We start from the raw sequence: 23,705 nt of genomic DNA, 5'->3' as shown, positions 1-23,705 counted from the left end.
CCATGATCATTCGCCGCGAACCGGCCTCTGCACCGGGCCGTTTCGCTCCCGAGCAGGCGGCGGCTCGTCGGCAGACGCCGGCAGCGAGCCCCGCCCTGACCACCACTCCGGCCACCAGACGTGTACAGAGCCGAGCCCCACATCGACATGCGGAGGGCACTTCTGCTGCACGACAGGGAGTGCCACCTCAGCATGGGGTGCGTGCCACGCGCGCAAAGAGAATAACGAGGGCCCAAACCGAAATGGTGAGGGCCTTGACTGAGAGGAACAACTGGAAAAAGTTCCGGGAGTACTCTCAGGCCGAGGTTTTACGTATTTGTTCCGATTTCGGAATAACTACACTGGCCCTCAAAAACTGCATCTCTTCTCTACACAGGCGAAGAAGAAAAGCTGCAATAGCTGCAATAGATCAACACTAGGGTTTTCGTTTTAGTTTTTTTTTTTTTCGGTTCCTAGGTTTAACGGGAACTAGTGTATGTTGTAATAGATGCATTGTATGTACTGAGATGTATACATCTCTGATTTACAATTCAGTCTTTTTTTTTTTTATTATTGAAGTAGTAAGAGCTTTGGATCTTAACTTATTCATTCAACTGAAATTAGATCTTGTCGTTTATATCGTTGGAAAAGTTGTAGAATCCGTTGCAAACGAACATTAATTAAGGTACGACTAAACGGAAAGTACTTGTAGAGTAGTTATCCTACGTACTCTCTAATTACTATAGCCGCCAGGCCGTTAGTTTCTTGCCATTTAAGTTAATACATAAATTAATTAAATATTTGCAGAATTTTTTTTGTTGTCTTTTAACTCCGACGACACTTCTTTGTGCATATGTCGAACTCTGAATGAAACCCTATTTAAGCTTCGCTAATAGGGCTACAGTAAATTTAATCTTCGTGACAACATGCATAAAAGGTTGCTATTTATAAGTTTCTACCGCTTTTTAGTACACTGCTTATGCAATCCAGTTACCGTTATATTGATAGTACAAGATTTTTTCGGGATTTTCTTCGACGTAACTCAGTAAGTTATTTTGTTTTCTTTCTAAACGTTGTTTCTAGACAGTCATTAGTGTACGGAAAGTGACGAGGCGACTCTAAATGAACGGAAAATGTGTAATAATTAGTTAGTTAAGATCTAAGAACGCATAACTATAACGTGTTCCCCATGCATGCAATCATATAACACGGAAGACGAGGGCACCTTACGACTGTAACGGTAATAATGAAATTCATTTATATAAGTTCATTTATAGAAGCCCGATTCTTACTTCGGTAGTATTTTCACCGTAAAAAGGGAATATAGGCGTATGAGTGACATATGGGATTGTAAGAATTTATATGCCGCCTTGAATCGACGATATGGCAATTCATTTTTAACAAATCTATATTAAAACTGGGAATAAAAAGATAGAATGAAAAGAAAGCAGACCTGCACACACAGGAGCAGTACCAAATTAAGAACTTCATCGGGAGCTCGATTGAAGTATCTGGCTCAAAAAGCAGTACAAAATTACGTAACAAATCTCGGTAGTTATGAAAGAGCACATATACAAACAGAAGTATGACGACTAATGTTAAATTAACTTTTAATTGGTCAGACAACGAAGGGTCAATTAACGTGTACGACACGTAATAATCTTGATAATAGTCATTAGCATGTTTACGGCAACTGCACAATCAACGAAAAAAAATAAAATACATCCGACGTAACTGATACGATTTTTCAACTCGAGTTCAAATAAAAATATGCCTAATTCAATGATATTTTAGTTTCTATCTCCACGTGTATGAACTGAAGTTCCGGTGTAATTATGAGTTACATAAACCGAACCTTTCATCGATCCAACCATATATATGTTCCTATACTCGATTCGAGTTCTTAACTAGGATATATACGAGACCGTGATGGGTTAGCATAATATTTTGACAAGCTTACGAAATCCCAAAACCTATAATCTACACAGCATTATCGAGATATAACGAAATAGTTAACCAAAATCACAGCCACGAACAACTTTCTTTAAATTCAATACTCCAAAACACGAAAAAACGAACATACCTGAGAAAGCAAGCCAAATAGTTTAACGATTAAAATTTGGCCGACTTATTAGCATCGATGAGCTGCTCTCCTGCTTCACCAAAGATAGTAAGTATATATTGATCGAAAACATATTATAAACTCCAAATTCCAACTGTTACTTTCAGAATCATATCCAATAATATATCAATCACACGTAAATCAACCGTAGTAACTACTACATCAGTAACACAAGCATTAATATATCGATTCGCTTAGTTGAAAATACTCAGTAACGAACTTAACAAACTAAACGAAGGACGACCGCAAACGACCTCCACTTGGTTTGTTAAATTCATCACATACTTCTCAACATAAAAAACGAAAATCGTGTACACTAGTAAACGAGTGAGAAACACCACATTGCAAATAACTCTAAGAAAATTAGTTAACAGATCGAAAACACTTTTTTCAACAAATAAATACTAGGACAAATGGAAAAATGTTGACTTTAGTGTATTTACTATTTTACCCCCACACCCATTTTCTCTGCAAATCCTCCCCTGCTACGGAATTCTGAAACTTATGATTCTAGCTTGGATCTTTGATTCTTAACAATTTCTTCGCATTTGCTGAATAAGAAAGATATTTTTTTCGATAGCATAACACGAATTTACGAACAGAAAAACAATCCCACTCTATCAAATCTGCAGCGGGTGGGGGGGAGAACAAAATAGATTTTAATTAAATGTTTGTCAGGAATTCAAATCGAAATTGGGGATTGAGAAAAAGGAAAGGAAATGAAATGAGGGATGTGGTTAGGGTTAGAAAATCGGAACAAAATTTTCGCTATTTTTTTCGGTTTACAAAATTCCGGTTTCTGAATTTTATTTGTTTAATTGAAATTGGAAATTATATTACTGAAAATTCTAATTTACGAATATACTACTTTCACGAAAAAAAAATATTTTGTTGAAACGATGTAGCACTAAATTTTGTGAATAAATATGCTATAAACTATGATCGAATTGGGTTAGTCAGAATGTGCTACCATCAGCCTTACTTCAATAGCTCTGAGTTCGCGGTCGTAAGTTTTATAGCTCATTGGATCTCGTCGGAATCACCATTATAAATCCTGCAGCACCGCGACTTCCAAATTAGACTAATAATGTGTATATATTGTGTGTTGAAATGTAAAAATTATAAACCGAGTGAGAATTTGAGTGTACCTCTATTTATATATGTACTCTTTCTTTAACCGACAAACATCTTAAGGGTTTGTAACCTAATTATACGCAAGCACTGAAAAAGCAAATGGTTTCTTTCTCTTTTGAACTTTAACCTCGTTAAGGACGTGTTACGAACTAATTAACGTTTGCATGTATGTGCGTTTATATATATTAGCGAATCGGATTTCGAGATATTCATGCTTTAGAGTCGTAACCGAATTATTTCTACAATCCTCACTTCCTTGTACATCATTTGTCATTCTCATAGTTTACATGAACCTTATACAACTCGAACATAGTTTTGGTTCGAGTAAAATTATTAAAATTGTCTTTTTTTATTTTTTGCATTATTCTTCAACTTTTTTACATTCGTCACCATACCGTCAAATCTATAGGGTTTTTTATTTTTAAAAGAACAACAAATCTAGCACGGTGTTGTGGCATTTCTTAATTGCAACGAGATTCAGAAGTTAATAACTGTCGGAGTTATTGGAACATGACGGATTTTTTCGACCGATAACATGTTGCATTTATTAATTTATTTGTTTCCAATCTTTAAGTTTAAACAAAATAGTAATTAATACGTATAACCAATGATGATGCGTAACAGATTTACGATTTACCCTAGCCAAAACCACGTGGCTGCGTGTCCCTAATGATCACGAAATCAGCTTTTCGACATAAATGGTAAATTTAACGAACAACGTAAATACCGACCAACGGTTTATAATTTAGGCGGCAAAATTATTTACCCTAATAATGAGTAGTTATTCCAACGGTCATTTATTTACCCTAATGTCTTCATGATTGTGACATCATAATTAAATGAAATTAAAAAAAATCTGATCCTGCTAAGTTATTTTGACTACAAAATCAATATCTAATGCCTTACTATCAAAACTCAAATCTGAGTCTGTAATTTGATTTTAAATTATAAAATAAATTCGTTTGAATTTTATATAGAAAGTAAATACAGTGAATATATGAATTCATGATTCATGAGTCTGAATAGAATTGAAGGATAATCTAGGTCTTGGATTACAACTCAAGAATAATGAAAATCTTGTTTATGGATTTATTAATTAATATTTTTCTATTTCATAGTGCACAATTTTCTAAAATGGATTAATCATAATTAATGGATTTTCTTTTCTTATTCTAAGTTTTGCATCTTAATTTAAACGTATTTAAATAATAAGTACATGAATCAGCATTATAAAAAAAAAATTTATAAGCATACGTTTATATAACATATAATTTAATCCAATTGCTATCCAACCAAAATTGGGAAATTTTTAAATTGTATTGCTAAATGTTTAATAAAATTCTTTTAAAAAAAAAAGAATAAAAAGAATATTCCATTTCAGTATTTGAGTAAGTAAATCACTAAATCCGGAATACAGATTTCAAGAATTGAAATCCAATTTACATAATCCAAAAATTACAGGAATAAGATTAAACCTCAACCCTCATTTCACTGTCTATATAAACTCACTAATCCATTTCATTTCACTCATCATCTAAAAAAACACATTCTGCAGTAAAAAAAAAGAAAAAATCTGCATTCTTGAAAAGAAATGGCCAATGACAATGCATTGAAAGTGGAAATGCTAGTCATGTACAAAAAGTGTATGCACAACCATGCAGCCTCCACCAGAGGATTCCTCCTCGACGGCTGCGGCCTCTTCGAGGCCCCTAGCGGCACCACCGCCGGGTCCCGCGAGGCCATGTTTTGTGCCGTCTGCGGCTGCCACCGCAACTTCCACCAGAGAGTCGCGGTGGAAATTCCACAACACTACGGCTCCTCCCCCTCCTCCTCCGCCTCGCACCCCCACCAACAACAACAGCCCGCCTCCTACCCCCACCACCAACAACAGCCCGCCTCCCACCCCCACCACCACCACCGTGGTGGCAGAGGCACCATGATCATTCGCCGCGAACCGGCCTCTGCACAGGGCCGCTTCGCTCCCGAGCAGGCGGCGGCTCGTCGGCAGACGCCGGCAGCGAGCCCGGCCCTGACCACCTCTCCGGCCACCAGACGCGTACAGAGCCGAGCCCCACATCGACATGCGGCGGGCACCTCTGCACGACAGGGAGTGCCACCTCAGCATGGGGTGCGTGCTACGCGCGCAACGAGAATAACGAGGGCCCAAAGCGAAATGGTGAGGGCCTTGACTGAGAGGAACAACTGGAAAAAGTTCCGGGAGTACTCTCAGGCCGAGGTTTTACGTATTTGTTCCGATTTCGGAATAACTACACTGGCGCTCAAAAACTGCATCTCTTCTCTACACAGGCGAAAAAGAAAAGCTGCCATAGCAGCAATAGATCAACACTAGGGTTTTCGTTTTAGTTTTTTTTCTCAGTTCCTAGGTTTAAAGGGAACTAGAGTTTGTCGTGTAATAGATGCATTGTATGTACTGAGATGTATACATCTCTGATTTACAATCCGTCTTTTTTTCTATTCAAGTAAGAGCTTAGGGTCTTAACTTATTCATTCAACTGAAATTAGATCTTGTCGTTTATATCGTTGGAAAAGTTGCAGAATCCGTTGCAAACGGACATTAACTAAGGTAGGACTAAACGGAAAGTACTTGTTGAGTAGTTATCCTACGAACTCTCTAACTCCTATAAACGGCAAGGCCGTTAGTTTCTTGCCATTTAAGGTAATAACTAAATTGATTGAATATTTGCAGACAAAATTTTAGTGTCTTTTAACTCCGACGAAACCCATTATTTCTTTGTGCATATGTCGAACTCTGAATAAAACCCTATTTTAGCTTTGCTGATAGGGCAACAGTAAATTTAAGCTTCGAGACAACACGCATAAAAGGTTGGTATTTATAAGTTTCTGCCGCTTTTTAATACACTGCTTATTCGTGTGCTTACCGTTACATTAACCGTACAAGATTTTTTCGGGATTTTCTTCGACATAACTCATCAGTAAGTTATTATGTTTTATTTTCTAAAAGTAATTGTCTCTAGGCAGTCATTAATGTAGTGTACGGAAATTGACGAGGCGACTCTAAATGACCGGAAAATGTGTAACAATTAATCAGTTAGCTAAGATCTAAGACCGCATAATTTATAACCTTTTCCCCATGCATGCAATCATATAACACGGAAGATAAGGCACCTTACGACTGTAATTGTAATAATGAAATTCATTTATATAAGTTAATCTAAAACTGGGAATAAAAGATAGAACGAAAAGAAAGCAGACCTGCACAAACGGGAGCAGTACCAAATTAAGAACTTCATCGGGAGCTCGCCTAAAGCATCTGGCTCAAGAAGCTGTACAAAATTACGTAACAAAATCTCGTAGATATGAAAGAGCAGATATAGAAACCGATAGAAGTATGACGACTAAGGTTAAATTAACTTTTAATTGGATAAGAGTACGAAGGGTCAATTAGCATATTTACGGCAACTGCACAATCAACAAAAATTTAATCGTGTTGAGAAGATTAAAAAATCTTGGTATGAGCAAATTGATCGGATGCAAAGGCGATTAAAAATTAAATTTGTATCCCTGTTCGTTTCATATAAAAATCATCGATAGATTTCAATTTAAGCTCTCCCTTCGTTATAGATAGTTCCAGCCAACAAAATCTAAATATAGATACGACAAGATCGCCAACATAGAAATTTCGGGAAAAAAAAAATATCCGACGTACCTGATACGATTTTTCAACTCGAGTTCAAATAAAAATACGCCTAATTCAATGATATTTTAGTTTCTATCTCCACGTGTATGAACTGAAGTTCCGGTGTAAGAATTAAGTTTATCTAACTTTTTCATTTGAAGCCAAATAATTACGAGTTGCATAAAAAACCGAACTTTCGTCGATCCAGCAACATGTTCCTCCTAAATTCGATTCCAGTTCTTAACTAGGCTTTATACAAGACTGTTATAGGTGAGCATAATTTGCCATAATAATAATAAAAACCTCAATCAAACACAAAGAAAACCATCAATATTTTCATTTTTATTTTCCTTTTTCATACAAACATAATTAAGTATATATATTAATAATAAATAAATTATAAGGAAAAGGAAATACAAAAGGAAAAGGAAAGAGAAAATTACTTTTGGGGAAGGAAATTGTTCTTGGAGAGGCAGGACTGAATATTGCAAGCTTGTTTCTTACATGGCTCTTTACTCGGCTGCCCCATTTTACCAAACCCTAATCCTCTTTGCTCGGGTTTTGATCGTCGCCATTTGGATATCTTGGGCTTCTCATTCCACTGGGCGGAGACGACTTGCAAATTCCCGCACTCTCCACCACACACACGAGAATCCTTAGCAACCATCATCATGCGATAGGAGCTTGTCTTTTCTGGAAAAGCAGCATCCACATTAATCTTGATCGTCCCCATGGTGAAGGTTTCCAAACCGTTTCCTAGAGCTCAAATGTCTACTCCCCATGCAATATTTGGTTACGACGATCTCCGTCAGCATACAACCACTGCCACCAAGAACGATGCAACGGAAGTCGAAATCCTAGTCATGTACAAGAAGTGTATGCACAACCACGCAGCCTCCTACATACTCCAAGTCGTGTAATAAGAGGGCACGAAATATAGATAATCCCACATGCCCAACTCTACATTTAATATTTTTTAATTTCATGATTCAAAGTTTTTGTGTTCATTCCATATTCCTTAAATTGATTGAATTTAGATTTAACAAATAGCCAAACAATAGTTTGTTTTACAAACTTATATATCAATGTCATATACAATGCACAAATTCTGCACTAATGAACTTGGGCACAAAATTAGCACTAATGAACTTGGCACAATTCCTGCACTAAAGAAAAAAAAAAGACAGTCTTAAATGAATTACACATATTCTTATTCCTTGACAAATAAACCGATCAAATGCCATTTTTCTTACAAGAACCAAATATACTGAAAGCTCGCTAAAAAGGAAGTTTAATTTCTAGAGCTCGCTCAAATGTTTCATCATAAAGAAATCTAAAAGCACGATCAATTGCACGTAAAAATTGAATTGCGCTCTCAACACTCATTTCACTGTCAATATAAACTCACCACTCCATCTCATTTCATTTCACTCACCATCTAAAATACACATTATGCAGTAAAAAAAAAAACATTCTTGAAAGAGTGCATGTTGCACAACCATGCAGCCTCCAATGGAGGATCCCGCGAGGCCATGCTCTGTGCCGCCTGCGCGGGGGCTGCGACTACAAAGAGAATAACGAGGGCCCAAAGCGAAATGGTGAGGGCCTTGACTGAGAGGAACGACTGGAAAATGTTCCGGGAGTACTCTCAGCCTGAGGTTTTATGTATTTGTTCCGATTGCGGAATAACTACACTGGCGCTCAAAAACTGCATCTCTCTACACAGACGAAAAAGAAAAGCTGCAATAGATCAACACTAGGGTTTTCATTTTAGTTTTTCTTTTAGTTCATAGGTTTAAAGAGAACTAGTGTTTGTTGTAATAGATGTGTTGTATGTACTGAGATGATACCTCTCTTCATTTTCCTTGTCCAAAATTCAACTATACTAATTAAATTATGATAGAGCGAGCCGGCACTGCACTTATATTGCTCATATAACTAAAAACGAATTTCTTCAAACCATTCTAATACACTATTATAATTTAGTCTTTAAAATCAAAAAAAAAAAATCATTTAGGCCAAACATCTCTAGCATGTGAACCTAAGAAGTTGTTGGTTATAGAAACAAAATACATACCGATAAATAAAAAAAAAAAAAAAAAAAAAAAAAAAGAGACCAAATAAAATAACTTCAATAGCTCCAAACTCACACCAAAAATGCACATAACAAGATATACTATATGCACAAATTCTGCACCGATCATAAAATACAATTTTTTTCAGCTACTCTTGCTCAACTTTTATGAGAAGACCAAGAAATGAATTGCGCAAAAAGTGGTAAAAAAAATGCACTAACCTTGTCATACGAACCTAACTCATTCCCTTTCGTTATCATCTTCTTCTGCTCTTGAAATGACTACCAATAACGTACAACAATAACCAAAGAAAGTTCTCCTGCACGTAAGAAGAGGATAACGAGGGCATAAAGTAAAACGGTGAGGGCTCTGTCTGAGAGGAACGACCGGAAGATGTTCCGGGAGTACTCTCAGGCGGAAGTTTTACGTATTTGTTCCGATTTCGGAATAACTAAACTGGCGCTAAAAAATTGCACTCTCAACACAGGCGAAAAAGAACAGCTGCAATAGATCAACAATAGGGTTTTCGGGGTTTTTTTTCTTTGTTTTTTTTCAGTTCCTAGGTTTAAAGGGAAGCTAGCGAAATTAAGATAGAGCGGGCAGTGCACTAATATTGCACATTGCGCTAATATTGCACAGTATAACTAAAAACATATTACTTCTACCATTATTACAATTCCGTCTTGGGACTATTCACAATCAAGAAACGAAATCATTCGTACCAAACACCACTATCTAGCAGCTTGTTAACCTAGACAGACTACAAGTGTTGTACAAGCAAAATATGACGATCACTACCAATTAAAAACTAATTCAAATTATCTTGGTTACTCTGTTTGGAGTTAATATTATCACAGCTTCGTTCACCTAGAATTCCCAAATCGAACTTCCAATTTATTTACTCTCGACATTTCTATTTACGCAGCCACATGCTAGGTTATTCTATATCAGTATCTCTAACAGAGGAGTTACCAAAATCATACGCCAATGAATCATTTCCTAAGATTGTTTATTCACAAATAATAAGTTAATCTTACAACATAACCAATCTAACAAAGTCGGGAGAATATCAAGAAGACGTACCGATAGATCATCAAATTCGTTCAAGAAAAGGCAAACGTGTGGTAATTTTTACTACGGAATTTCTTGTTGCTAGCTGCTTCAAAGGATTTGATGTAGGCATGATTTGAATGCTAAGAAGATAAAGGCAAGCACTGGAAAACCTAGAATAAGTAATAGTTACTACAATACGAACTAATAAATGTTTGCATGTATGTACGTTTATCTATATTAGCGAATCAGATTTCGAGATATTCATGCTTTAGAGACGTACCCGAGTTATTTCTACATTCCTCACTTCCTTGTACATCCTTTATCATTCTCATCAACAATGCCAAAAACCAATTATTCATTGGTATCGACTTTGAATATCTGCATATCGTAAATCATATATTTACACCAAATGAATGAGAAAATTCAAATATACAATCTTAGTATGTTTAGTACAGAGGATCAAGAACTTACTTATCTTACATTCTGCCAACAGCTGTAAAATGAAATATTGTTAAACGAGGCAAAAAGACAGTTAAATAGAACAAAAGGTGAAACGAAAATGGATATTATATTATAAATGTAATAGTTAGCAAAAAAGAAAAAAAAATTGAAAATTAAAAATCGAATCGATAATTGGAATCTCGTATATAATCCAATTCCTACAAAAACAAATACAAATTTTGCAAACAAAAAAAATCAAAATGAAAAATATTGTTCTAAAATAAAAATATTAAAATTTAATATACGTGGATCGAATTAGAGGAAAATTTAAAAGTTCGTTATAATCTTCATCCTCATTTAAACATCTCTTTAACTACTATAATTGTATTGCTCAAAAAAACATTATTCTTAATTGCAATAAGGTTCGGAAGTTAAGAACGGTCGGAGTTATTCAAAGATGACGGATTTTTTCGACCGATAACATGTTGCATTTATTTATTTGTTTCCAATCTTTAAGGTTAAACTAAATAGTAATTAATACGTATAATCAATGATGATGCTTAACGGATTTACGATTTACACTAGCCAAAACCACGTGGCTGCGTGTCCCTAGTGATCATGAGAGCTTTTCGACATAAATGGTAAATTTAACGAACAACGTAAATACCGACCAACGGTTTATAGTTTAGGCGGCAAAATATTATTTACCCTAATAAGGGTTTGTCATTCCAACGGTCATTTATTTCTTGTTTTCACGATAACGAACAATATCTTAATCAGTCGACATTTACCTACAAATATTTACAATAAGAAGTAAAAAAATGAGTAAAATTGCATGAGAAAACATTTACCCACAAATATTATATTTGACTGTTATTAAGTCAAAATCATAGATTACTGACTTACTGTAATACAAAATGTTATAATGTTTTCATGATTGTGACGTCATAATTAAATGAAATTAATAAAATCTGATCCTGTAAAGTTATTTTTGACTGCAAAATCAATATTTATGCCTTACTATTCATAACTCAAAATCTGAGTCTTAAATATGATTTTAAATTATAAAATATATTCGTTTGAATTTTATATAGAAAGTAAATAGAGTGAATACATATATATTATGATCCTGAATAGAATTTAATAAAAGTCTATGTTATGGATTACAACTCCAGAATAATGAAAATTTTGTTTATGGATTTATTAATTTTACTATTTTCTGAAGATTAATCATAATTAATGGATTTTTCTTTTCTTATTCTAAGTTTTGCATCTTAATATAAATGTAATTAAATAATAAGCACATGAGTTTACTCTATGCTACATATAATTTAATCCAGGTGCAATCCAACCAAATTTGGGAAAATTTTAAATTGGATTGTTAAATGTTTAATAAAATTACTTTTAAGAAAAAGAAAAAGAAACAGAAAATCCCATTTCAGTATTTAAGTAAGTAAATCACTAAATCTGGAATACAGATATCAAGAATTGAAATCCAATGTACATAATCCAAAAAATAGAGGAATAAGATTACACCTCAACCCTCATTTCACTCTCTATATAAACTCACCACTACAATGTTTCATTTCACTCACCGTGAAAAGAACACACTCTGCAGTCAGCAAAAAAAAAAAGAAAAAAAGAAAAAAAGAAAGAAAATTCTGCATTCTTGAAAAGAAATGGCCAATGACAATGCAGTGAAAGTGGAAATGCTAGTCATGTACAAAGAGTGTATGCACAACCATGCAGCCTCCACCAGAGGATTCCTCCTCGATGGCTGCGGCCTCTTCGAGACCCCTAGCGGCACCACCACCGGGTCCCGCGAGGCCATGTTCTGTGCTGTCTGCGGCTGCCACCGCAACTTCCACCAGAGAGTCGCAGTTGAAATTCCGCAACACCACCGCTCCTCCTCCATCCGCCACCACCACCACCAACAACAGCCCGCCTCGCACCCCGACCAACAACAACAACAACAACAGCCCGCCTCGCACCCCGACCAACAACAACAGCCCGCTTTGCACCCACACCAACCACAACAGCCAGCCTCGCACCCCGACCAACAACAACAGCCCGCCTTGCATCCCCACCAACCGCAACAGCCCGCCTAGCACCACCACCACCACCGTTTTGGTGGAGGCAGCGGCAGAGGCACCATGATCATTCGCCGCGAACCAGCCTCTGCACCAGGCCGCTTCGCTCCCGAGCAGGCGGCGGCTCGTCGGCAGAGGCGGGCCCTACCTCGACATACGGAGGGCACTTCTGCTGCACCACAGGAAGTGCCACTTCAGCATGGGGTGGGTGCCCCCCGCAGAAAGAGAATAACGAGGGCCCAAAGCGAAATGGTGAGGGCCTTGACTGAGAGGAACAACAGGAAAATGTTCCGGGAGTACTCTCAGACTGAGGTTTTACATATCCGATTTCGGAATCACTACACTGGCGCTCAAAAACGGCATCTCTCTACAAAGACGAAAAAGAAAAGCTGCAATAGCTGCAATAGATCAACACTAGGGTTTCCGTTTTAGTTTTTTTTTTTTCGGTTCCTAGGTTTAAAGGGAACTAGAATTTGTCGTGTAATAGATGCATTGTATGTACTGAGATATATAGATCTCTGATTTACAATTCGTTTTTTTTTTTTTTTTTTTTTATTGAAGTAAGAGCATTGGATCTTAACTTATTCATTCAACTGAAATTAGATCTTGTCGTTTATATCGTTGGAAAAGTTGTAAAATCCGTTGCAAACGGACATAAAATTAAGGTAGGACTAAACGGAAAGTACTTGTAGAGTAGTTATCCTACGTACTCTCTAATTCCTATAAACGGCAAGGCCATTAGTTTCTTGCCACTTATGGTAATAACTAAATTGATTGAATATTTGCAGACAAAATTTTCGTGTCTTTTAAGTTCGACGATACCCATTATTTCTTTGTGCATATGTCGAACTGAATAAAACCCTATTTGAGCTTTGCTGATAGGGCAACAGTAAATTTAAGCTTCGTGACAACACGCATAAAAGGTTGGTATTTATAAAAGCTTTGCTCATTCGTGTGCTTACCGTTACATTAACCGTACAAGATTTTTTCGGGATTTTCTTCGACATAACTCATCAGTAAGTTATTTTGTTTTCTTTCTAATAGTTGTCTCTAGGCCGTCATTAACGTAGTGTTCGGAAATTGACGAGACGACTCTAAATGACCGGAAAATGTGTAATATTCACTTAGCTAAGATCTAAGACCGCATAATTTATAACGTGTTCGGGAGATAACATGTTAATTAATATCCCCATGCTAGCAATCATATAACACGGAAGAAAGAAGAAAAAAATGCTGACTTGAATCGACGATATGGAAATTCACTTTTAACAAATCTATATTAAAACTGGGAATAAAAGATAGAACGATAAGAAAGCAAACCTGCACAAATGGGAGCAGTACCAAATTAAGAACTTCATCGGGAGCTCGCCTAAAGCATCTGGCTCAATAAGCAGTACAAAATTACGTAACAAAATCTCGTAGTTATGAAAGAGCATATATAGAAACCGATAGAAGTATGACGACTAAGGTTAAATTAACTTTTAATTGGTTAAGAGTACGAAGGTTCAATTTACGTGCACTACACGTAATAACCTTGATAACAGTCATTAGCATATTTACGGCAACTGCACAATCAATGAAAACTTAATCGTGTTGACAAGATTAAAACATCTTGGTATGAGCCAATTGATCGGATGCAAAGTCGATTAAAAAATGAATTTGTATCCCTGTTCGTTTCATATAAATCATCGATAGATTTCAATTTAAGCTCTCCCTTCGGTATAGATATTTCCAGCCAACAAAATCTAAATATAGATACGACGAGATCACCAACATAAGAATTAAGTTTATCTAACTTTTTCATTTGAAGCCAAATAATTACGAGTTGCATAAAAAACCGAACTTTCGTCGATCCAACAACATGTTCCTAAACTCGATTCCAGTTATTAACTAGGCTTTATACCAGACCGTAATAGGTGAGCATAATTTGCCATAATAATAATAAAAATGTCATAACAAAATTCAACATAAAACTCAGAGGGCATAGGTGGGACAATATCACAATATTTTTTTTTTCCTTTTTCACACAAAAATAATTAAGTATATATATTAATAATAATTAAATTAATAAAGAAAAGGAAATACGAAAGGAAAAGGAAAGAGAAAATTACTTCTTGGAGAGGCAAGCCCGAATATCGCAACCTTGTTTCTTACATGGCTCTTTACTCGGCTGTCCCAATTTACCAAACCCTAATCCTCAAAATTCCCCCCTTTTTGTTTCTCTTTCTTCACTACTTCCAGAATTGATCGGTGGCGTGCTACTGTTGAGAAAATGGCAGTCAAATCGAATCGTTGATGCTGGTTTTCTTTCAATTTCGTCGATTTCAGAATGATGAATTACAGAGATGATTGATCTGTGACTGTATGTATAATAGTAGTACAAAATTTATTTTATTTATAAAATTTTATAAGTAAATTATAAAATTTATTTATTTATTATTTTTTTAATAATTATTTAAATTAAGAGAGATATTGTTTTTGCAATTTAACGCTTAGATCAAGGGGCAACTAAAACAAATCCCAATTTTTTCTCACTTCAGTATCTCCAAGTTTAAAACCATTTTTTATAGAAGTTTTTACAACTTTTTCTTAGTTTAAAACCATAAATAAATAAAAAATGCTAGCAAAGTACAAAAATGCCCTTCATCAACCATAATACAATTTATACAAACAATTTTTTTATTCCTCACTTCAATACCAAGGAAAAAAAGAAAAACAAATCCTCTCTTCTTCTCCCCAAACTCAAATCCCTTAGAGCATCCACAATGGGCTCTTTAAATGTATTCTTTGTGTCAGATTTTAGCCAATCTTTAAATTTGGAGAGGAAAAGCTCCTGTAGTGGGAAACTTTATGCCTCTTCATAACTCCCCAAATCTTGAGAAATGCTAACTAACTCCCCACAGATAGGAGTGCATTAACAAACATTGCGGGGTCTGCTTTTGTTTTATTTATTTTTTATTATTCAAATTATTATCTTTTTTGCTTTTCTTTTTGTTTTTATTTCACGGTATGTACATTAAGGAAATAATGTACTATTTAATAATTGTTTAAATAAAAATTACTAATTACTTCCATTTATTTATACTTAATTAGCCTTATTGTAATAAAAAAACAATTAACTCGTAAATTTAATTTTTTTTTATTATTTTCATGAATAGATAATTTTATCATTTCTAAAATAGTATTCATCAAATTAATAATCTTATTTCAACTCATTTGTATTTTTTTGGCTAATTAATATTTATGTTATTCGTAAATTTTTTGAATCTTTTAAATATTATTTATATATTTATAGAATTAAAAAAATAAATATAATTCATAATTAAAAATATATAAATATAATTTCATAATTATATTTTACTAATTAAATATATTTTACTAATTAAATATAAAAAATTAAAAATATAATTTCATAATTATTATATTATAATGATTTTTTTTTATTAATATTTAATATTTAGGAAGCCATTGTAAGGATGCACAAAACCACCTATTGGAGCATTTTGAAATTTGGGGAGTTCTTAAGTGGGGTCCATAGTTTAGAGAGGAGTAAAAATGCATAGGTGGCATGTGGGGTCCACAGGTTAGGGAGGGATTGTAGGGAGTACCGCTGTGGATGCTCTTAAACCCTATCTTCTTCATCTTCTTAAATCCTCCAAAACATCTCCAAATTCAAAAAATCAAAACCTCACAAAACTTATAAAATGGAGTTATAAGACAATAATATGGTAGTATGTATGGAAAGAGAACCCATTAAGGTAAGTATCGATGTTTTTTTTGAGCCTCGAAGTCGATTTGGAATTTTTTTTTGACCCCGTCGGCAATTTTCGACACATACAGGTCGATTTTTTTGTCAATTTTCGACACCAACGTGTCGAAAAAAAACAAAAAAAAAAAAAAAAACAAATTTCGACAGGTATGTGTCGAAAAAATACTGTTGGTAAACAATAATTTTTTTTTTTTACCAATAGTGTTTTTCGACACATGCCTGTCGAAATTGGGAGAATTTTCAACATGTATGTGTCGAAATTTGTTTTTTTTTTTTTTTTGTTTTTTTTTCGACACGTTGGTGTCGAAAATTGACCAAATAATCGACATGTATGTGTCGAAAATTGCCGACGGGGTCAAAAAAAAAACTTCAAAATCGACTTCGAAGCTCAAAAAAGACATCGATACTTACCTTAATGTGTTCTCCTTTCATATATACTACCATATTATTGTCTTGTAACTCAATTTTATAATTTTTGTGAGGTTTTAATTTCTTTAGTTTTGAGATTTTTTAGAAGGGGTTTTGGGGGAGGGAGAAGAATGAGGTGGAGGAGGTGAGGGGTTTGTGAGTGAGGAGGGAAATGGTTTTTTAGGGTTTTTGATTATTTGGTATATAAGAAAGAAAAATAGTATTTGTAATATTTTTTTGATTTTAATTTTCATTAAGGGTATTAAAGTAATTTACAATTAATTATTTAATTTTTATTTTTTTATTATTCAAGTAAGCAAAAGTTGGGATTTGAAATAGTGATCCCCTTAGATCAAACGTCGAAGTACACATTGGGACAATTTTTCAAAGGGTTACCCCTCGTACTCTGCCTGAGAATCACTTTACTCCCTCGTACTCTCAATTTCATCGATTTACCCCATGTACTTGTACAATTTCTCAATACAGCCATTTCCTTCAACTTTTGACATTTTTTACTCTGACACCGTTTAGTCAACTCTGTAAATTACGAAATTGCCACTGCCTACAACGCGTCGTTTCTCCTCCGTTAATATTGTCATTTCTTCTTCTCCCACCACTTCCCCTTCCAAGATATCCCCAAATTGAACCCCTAACTTAGTAAAAATTAAGACCCTAAAATTGATCGATTCCACCCACTGCAAAAAAAAAAATATATGAATGTGTGAAACTTTCTCTTTTCTAATCTCGATAGTCAAAATCGAAAAAAATCAATATTTACGTCAATATTTTGACTCTTGACCAAATGGCGTCAGAGTCAAAATCGAAAAAAGTTGACGGAGAGGATTGTATTGAGAAATTGTACAAGTATAAGGGGGTAAATCGACGAAATTAAGAGTACAAGGGGGTAAAATGGTTCTTGGACATAGTACAATGAGTAAAGTGGAATTTACCATTTTTCAAATATATGAGGCAAATGATGCAATTAGGAGTAGAAATGGGTAAAGTGGAATTTACCCTATTAAAAATACTAACAATATAAATACCCATTACAATTTTCAATTATTTACTCGTTAATTGAAAATTAATAATATTTGATTTTTTTTATATTATAATATTACTGTGAATTGGTGAATAAATATTTTTATTCAAACTATGATCAATATATAGGTAAAAGTACAAACTTGATTCACATTACTAGTGACACTTTTTTTTTTTTTCCAACTTATTATTTGGGATGTGATCGTCGCCACTTGGATATCTTGGGCTTCTCGTTCCACCGGGCGGAGACGAACTGCAAATTCCCGAACTCTCCACCATACACACACGAGAATCTTTAGCAACCATCGTCATGCGATAGAAGCTTGTTTTTTCTAGAAAAAGTAGCATCCACATTAATCTCAATCGTCCCCATGGTGAAGGTTTCCAAACCGTTTCCTCAAGCTCAAATGTCTACTCCCCATACAATATCTGGTTACGACGATCCCATATCTGCCAGTATACCACCACTGCCACCAAGAACGATACAACAACAATTGATATCCTAATCATGAACAAGAAGTGCATGCACAACCACGTTGCATCCGACATAAGAGGGCAAGAAATATAGATAATAATCCCACATGCCCAACTCTACATTTAATATTCTTTGATTTCATGATTTAAAGTTTTGTGTTCATTCCATATTCGGTAAATTGATTGAATTCAGATCTAACAAACAACCAAACAATAGTTTTTTTTACAAAGTTATATATCAATGTCATATACAATGCACAAATTTTGCACTAATGAACTTGGACACAAAATTAGCACTAATAAACTTGGCACAAATCCTGTACTAAAGAAGAAGAAAAAAACAGTCTTAACTGAATTACAATATTATTATTCCTCAACAAATAAATCAATCAAATGCCATTTTTTCTCACAAGAACCACATATACTGAAAGCTCGCTAAAAAACAAGTCTAATTTCTAGAGCTCGCTCAAATGTTTCATCTTAAAGAAATCTAAAAGCACAATCAATTGCACGTAAAAATTGAAATTGCGCTCCCAACATTTATTTCACTGTCAATATAAACTCACCACTCCATCATTTCATTTCACTCACCATTTAAACTACACAGTCTGCAATCAAAAAAAGAAAAAAAAATGCATTTGTGAAAAGAAATGGCGACTGACAATGTATTGAAAGTGGAAGTGCTATACAAAGAGTGCATGCATCACAACCATGCAGCTGATCTCGCGAGGCCATGCTTTGTGCCGCCTGCAAGGGGTCGACCCGCGACTCGCGCAAAGAGAATAACGAGGGCCCAAAGCGAAATGGTCAGGGCCTTGAGTGAGAGGAATGACTGGAAAATGTTCTGGGAGTACTCTCAGGCTGAGGTTTTACGTATTTGTTCCGATTTCGGAATAACTAAACTGGCGCTAAAAAATTGCACTCTCAACACAGCCGGAAAAGAACACCTGCAATAGATCAACAATAGGGTTTTCGGGGTGTTTTCTCTTTGTGTTTTTTCAGTTCCTAGGTTTAAAGGGAAGCTAGCAAAATTAAGATAGAGCGGACAGTGCACTAATATTGCACATTGCGCTAATATTGCACAGTATAACTAAAAACATATTACTTCTACCATTCTAATTTACATTATTACAATTCCTTCTTCGGACTCTTCACAATCAAGAAACGAAATCATTCGTACCAAACACCACTATCTAGCAGCTTGTTAACCTAGACAGACTACAAGTGTTGTACAAGCAAAATATGACGATCACTACCAATTAAAAACTAATTCAAATTATCTTGGTTACTCTGTTTGGAGTTAATATTATCACAACTTCGTTCACCTAGAATTCCCAAATCGAACTTCCAATTTATTTACTCTCGACATTTCTAGGTTATTATATATCAGTATCTCTAACAAAGGAGTTACCAAAATCATACGCCAATGAATCATTTCCTAAGATTCTTTATACACAAATAATAAGTTAATCTTACAACATAACCAATCTAACAAAGTCAGGAGAATATCCTTTATCATTCTCATCAACAATGCCGAAAGCCAATTATTTATCGGTATCGACTTTGAATATCTGCATATCGTAAATCATATATTTACACCAAATGAATGAGAAAATTCAAGTATACAATCTTAGTATATTTAGTACAGAGGATCAAGAACTTACTTATCTTACATTCTGCCAACATCTGTAAAATGAAATATTGCTAAACGAGGCAAAATATTATTTATGAGGCAAAATATTATGTAGTACCCTAATAAAGATTTGTTATTCCAACGATCATTTATTTCTTATTTTCGTGATATTTGTAGGTAAATATTAAAATCATAAATTACTGTAAAACAAAATGTTAAAATGTCTTCATGATTGTGACGTCATAATTAAATGAAATTAATAAAATCTGATCCTGCAAAGTTATCTTTGACTGCAAAATCAATATTTATGCATTACTATCAAAACTCAAATCTGAGTCTGTAAAATAATTTTAAATTATAAAATATATTCGTTTGAATATTATATATAAAGTAAATAGAGTGAATGTATATATAATTATATATTGTGAGTCTAAGTATAATTTAATGAAAATCTATGTTATGGATTACAACTCGAGAATAATGAAAATCTTGATTATGGATTCATTAATTAATATTTTTCAATTTCATAATCCACTATTTTCTAAAATGGATTAACCATAATCCAAAATTTACAAAAATAAGATTACACCTCAACCCTCACTTCACTCTCTATATAAAGTCACCACTCTCCTTCATTTCATTTCATTCATCATCTAAAAAAACACATTCTGCAGTAAAAAAAAAGAAAAAATCTGCATTCTTGAAAAGAAATGGCCAATGACAATGCATTGAAAGTGGAAATGCTAGTCATATACAAAAAGTGTATGCACAACCATGCAGCCTCCACCAGAGGATTCCTCCTCGACGGCTGCGGCCTCTTCGAGGCCCCTAGCGGCACCACCGCCGGGTCCCGCGAGGCCATGTTCTGTGCCGTCTGCGGCTGCCACCGCAACTTCCACCAGAGAGTCGCGGTGGAAATTCCACAACACTACCACTCCTCCCGCTCCTCCTCCGCCTCGCAACTCCACCAACAACAACAGCCCGCCTCCCACCCCCACCACCACCACCGTGGTGGCAGAGGCAACATGATCATTTGCCGCGAACCGGCCTCTGCACAGGGCCGCTTCGCTCTCGAGTAGGCGGCGGCTCGTCGGCAGACGCCGGCAGCGAGCCCCGCCCTGACCACCTCTCCGGCCACCAGACATGTACAGAGCCGAGCCCCACATCGACATGCGTCGGGCACCTCTGCACGACAGGGAGTGCCACCTCAGCATGGGGTGCGTGCTACGCGCGCAAAGAGAATAACGAGGGCCCAAAGCGAAATGGTGAGGACCTTGACTGAGAGGAACAACTGGAAAATGTTCCGGGAGTACTCTCAGGCCGAGGTTTTACGTATTTGTTCCGATTTCGGAATAACTACACTGGCCCTCAAAAACTGCATCTCTTCTCTACACAGGCGAAGAAGAAAAGCTGCAATAGATCAACACCAGGGTTTTCGTTTTAGTTTTTTTTTTCGGTTCCTAGGTCCAAAGAGAACTAGTGTTTATTGTAATAGATGTAATCTGTGTACTGAGATGATACTTGTCTTTATCTTCCTTGTCCAAAATTCAACTACACTAATTAAATTATGATAGAGCGAGCCGACACTGCACTAATATTGCTCATATAACTAAAAACGAATTTCTTCAAACCATTCTAATGTAACCAGAAAAACAAAATCATTTGTGCCAAACATCTCTAGCATGTTAACCTAAGAAGTTGTTGGTTATAGAAACAAAATATATACCGATAAATGAAAATATAAGAAAAGAGACCAAATAAAATAACTTCAATAGCTCGAAACTCACACCAAGAATGCACATAACAAGATATTCTATATGCACAAATTCTGCACCGATCAACTTGACACAAAATCATCGCAGTTTTCTGTTTTTCTCATGATGCAAAACATACTATTTATTTTTTTCAGCTACTCTTGCTTAACTTTTATGAGAAGACCAAGAAATGAATTGCGCAAAAGGTGGTAAAAAAATGCACTAAGCTTGTCATACGAACCCAACTCATTCCCTTTCGTTATCATGATCTTCTACTCTTCAAATGACTACCAATAACGTACAATAATAACCTAAGACAGTTCTCCTGCACGTAAGAAAAGGATAATGAGGGCATAAAGTGAAATGGTGAGGGCTCTGTCTGAGAGGAACGGCTGGAAGATGTTTCGGGAGTACTCTCAGGCGGAGGTTTTACGTATTTGTTATGATTTTGGAATAACTAAAACAGTGCTCAAAAACTGCAGTTTTCAACACATGGCGAAAACGAGCAGCTGCAACGCTGTTGGCTGCTGAAAATCAACAGTACGGTTTTATCTTTAGATACATTAATTTTAAAATTGAATGGTTACTTCTTAAGTTTAAAGCATTGTTGTTTATACTGTTTATCATGACACAGATTTTTATATATCTTATCAGAACCATCTACCATTCTCTTCATTTTCATTGTCCAAAATTCACAAAATCAATATACAATTACCTAAACTAATTAAATGAGGATAGAGCGAGCGGCACTGCACTAATATTGCACATTGCACTAATATTGCACAGTATAACTAAAAACAGATTTCTTGTACCGTTCTACTTTAATTATCACAAGTTCGTTCACCTAGGATTTCCAAATCGAACTTCCAATTTATTTTTTTCTCGACATTTCTATTTACGCAGCCACGTGCTAGGTTATTCTATATCAGCATCTCCAGAGGAATTACGAAAACGATACGCTAATGAATCGGATCCTAAGATTGTTTATACACAAATAATAAGTTAATCTTACAACCAATCTAATAAGTTACTCCAATAAGGTGAATATTAAATTGATTACAAGACGGAATCGAAAGACATTACTATGGAGTTTCTTGTTGCTAACCGAAAACCTAGAATAAGTAATGGATACTATAATAAGATTAGGTTACGTTTACGTTAATAAGTTCTCTTACATTTCTAAAGGGTTTTTTCTTTCTTTCTTTTTTTGTAATGATCCGATACCCGTCAGCATACTAACACTGTCACCACGAATGATACAACGGAAGTCGAAATCCTAGTCATGTACAAGAAGTGTATGCACAAACACGCAGCATCCAACATGCTCCAAACCCTGTAATATGAGAGCAATAAATATAGATAATCACACATGCTCAACTCTACATTTAATATTTTTTTTATTTCATGTTTTAAAGTTTGTGTTTATTCTATCATCCTTAAATTGATTAAATTTAGATCTAACAAACAACCAAACAATAGTTTGTTTTACAAACTTATATATCAATGGAATATAGAATGAACAAATTCTGCACTAATGAACATGGGCACAAAATTAGCACATTTATGACTACAAAAAAGAAAAAAAAAAACAGTCTTAACTAAATAACACACACACACACACACATATATATCTATATCCCTCGACAAATAAACCGACCAAATGCCATTTTTCTTACAAGAACAAATATACCGAAGCTCGCTAAAAATGTTTCACCATAAAAAAATCTAAAAGCACGATCAATTGCATGTTCTAATTGCACAAAAAATGCACAAACTATGCACCAATCAACTTGACACAAAATCATCACAAGTTTCCGTTTGTACATTCTCATGATGCAAACATACTATTGTTTCAGCTACTCTTGCTCGAACTTAAATTAGAACACCAAAAAATAAATTGCGCAAAAGGTGGTCAACAATAACCCAAGACAATTCACCTGCACGTAAAAGATATTCTGTATGTACTGAGATGTATAAATCTCTGATTTTCAATTGTTTTTTTTTTATTGAAATTACACGAACGAATGAGATTACACGTAAAAAAATAAAACTGCACTCTCAACACTCATTTCACTGT

At 35.1% G+C, this 23,705-nt stretch overlaps 2 long non-coding RNA genes across 2 annotated transcripts in view; both read right to left on the bottom strand.

Moving 5' to 3' along the window:
• Positions 1-4,643: 4,643 nt before the first annotated feature.
• The window catches only part of LOC105970024 (uncharacterized), a 27,758-nt gene continuing 8,696 nt past the window's right edge, over positions 4,644-23,705 (bottom strand). The window contains exons 6-9 of the long non-coding RNA XR_016034231.1: positions 9,190-10,191; positions 7,337-8,611; positions 6,470-6,540; positions 4,644-5,556 (exon numbers count right to left, since the gene is read on the bottom strand). This is a non-coding gene — a long non-coding RNA (uncharacterized LOC105970024). The remainder of the gene's footprint in view (positions 5,557-6,469; positions 6,541-7,336; positions 8,612-9,189; positions 10,192-23,705) is intronic.
• Positions 11,951-15,480, bottom strand: LOC148772141 (uncharacterized). Its single transcript, XR_016034232.1, has 2 exons — positions 14,664-15,480; positions 11,951-13,930 (listed from the first exon to the last, which is right to left on the bottom strand). It is a non-coding gene; the product is annotated as an uncharacterized LOC148772141 (long non-coding RNA).

The sequence above is a fragment of the Erythranthe guttata genome, chromosome 2 (assembly GCF_056151865.1).
Source record: "Erythranthe guttata isolate IM_541 chromosome 2, IM_541, whole genome shotgun sequence".
Classification (NCBI taxonomy): Eukaryota; Viridiplantae; Streptophyta; class Magnoliopsida; order Lamiales; family Phrymaceae; genus Erythranthe; species Erythranthe guttata.
Note: the sequence above shows the minus strand (reverse complement) of the source record. Positions and strands in the feature narration are given on the sequence as shown.